Below are 1,700 nucleotides of genomic sequence, written 5' to 3'. Positions count from 1 at the left end.
ACTTGGCATACTTTGGCACTTGTTGAATGGCCTGAAAGAGAGGGACGGTGACTTCAACCTTCTCAAAAACTTCCATCATAGTGGGGTCAAGCTCTTCTTGTTTCTTGGCCTTCTTGGCTAAGGTTGGGAATGGTATGGGCAAAGGCCCTTCAAGCAAAGTCTTTCTCTTTGGCTCCTTGACCTTGGATGGTTCGTCCTCACTTTTGTCAACATTTTCATCTTCATCCCTCATCACCTCCACTTCATCTCCTACCTCTTCAATGTTTATCTCCTCACTCAACTTTGTAGGCATCGCAACATTCTTATCCAATTTAGTGCCGCTCCTAAGGGTAATGGCATTAATGCTACCCTTAGGGTTGGGTTGAGACTGGGAGGGTAAATTACTCGAGGTTGAAGCTTGTTGGGTGTTTTGTGCAGTTTGAGGAGGGAGAGTTAAACGGGAAAGGGCTTCGTCTATCGTAGCCATATATGCCTCTTGTTTATTATGGAACTCTCGTTGCTCTTGCATGAAGGTGTGAATTGTGTCATTCATGTGAGGTTGATTGGAGGGAAGGGCTTGGTTAACTTGAGGAGGGCTAGACCTACTATGTGGGTGTAGGTACTTCCCTTGAGGTTGAGATTGTGGGGGTTGTTGGTAGGGTTGTTGGTATTGTGGTTGACCTTGGGGTTGTTGATGGTATTAGACTTGAGAATTTTGGTTGGGATGAGCTTGAGGAGCTTGGTTCCACTTTTGATTTGAATTATCTCTCCACCCTTGGTTTTGATTGCCTCGATGTTGGTAGGATCCTTGGTTGTAATTTGGTCTTTACGGATAAGGGTTGGCTACTGCCAATGTAGTGTCCTCTTGGACTTAAGGGCATTCATCAGTGTAATGAGTATTACAAGCACAAACACCACATATTCTTGATGGTCCTTCGATCCTTGGAGGTTGAGATGGAGCATTTATCAAAGCTTGAGGAATTTGTTGCCCTTGGGTGATTTGTCACAACAAGATTGTCATTTTACCAAGGGTCTTGGAAAAATAGCATCTCCGGAGGGAGAAACTTCACTCAAAGCTTTCGGTTGTGGACTCCTTACCCTTGAGTGCTGAGTGGAGTCAGCAAAGTCTGATATAACTTCCCACGCTTCTGCAGCGGTCTTGTTTTTGGTCAATGATCCTCCACTCGCGGCATCTAGGAGAAGCTTGTCTTGGTGGTGCATTCCTTTACAGAAATAACTGATAAGAACCAACTCATCAATCCTGTGGTAAGGGCAAGCCTCCAGCAACTTCTTGAATCTCTCCCAGTATTCATACAAAGTGTCCTCATCTTGTTGCACAATGCAAGAGATCTCTCTTCGCAACTTGTCTGTTTTCTGAGGAGGGTAGAACTTTTCCAAAAATTCTTTACGCAACAAGTCCCAATTGTATCTAACTTCACCCAGTTGAGTATAAAATCACTCCTTCGCTTTTCCCTCCAAAGAGAAAGGAAAAGTGAAGACCAACACTGCGGCTTCATCCGCCCCATGTCTTTTCGCAGTTGCACATGCAACTTGGAAATCCTTTAGATGCTTTAGAGGATCCTCCCTAGGCAGTCCATTGTATTTGGGGAGCAAGTTTTTCGTGTCGGACTTGAGCTCAAAATTTGGATGTAAAGCTGGATACAAAATTTGGAGCGGTTTCAAGTCAAGATCAGTAGCTCCGACCTCTTTCAAGGTGATTC

General features: G+C 44.5%; 1 non-coding gene across 1 annotated transcript; it reads left to right on the top strand.

Moving 5' to 3' along the window:
• The first annotated feature begins 1,236 nt into the window (after positions 1-1,236).
• On the top strand, positions 1,237-1,343 carry LOC148571450 (small nucleolar RNA R71). The gene has a single exon (XR_015908269.1). It is a non-coding gene; the product is annotated as a small nucleolar RNA R71 (small nucleolar RNA).
• The last annotated feature ends 357 nt before the right edge of the window (positions 1,344-1,700 follow it).

Source organism: Arachis ipaensis, chromosome B3, assembly GCF_059453495.1.
Source record: "Arachis ipaensis isolate K30076 ecotype BB chromosome B3, ASM5945349v1, whole genome shotgun sequence".
NCBI classification, from domain to species: Eukaryota; Viridiplantae; Streptophyta; class Magnoliopsida; order Fabales; family Fabaceae; genus Arachis; species Arachis ipaensis.
The sequence above is the reverse complement of the archived record's forward strand: the minus strand, read 5'-3'. Positions and strand labels throughout refer to the sequence as shown.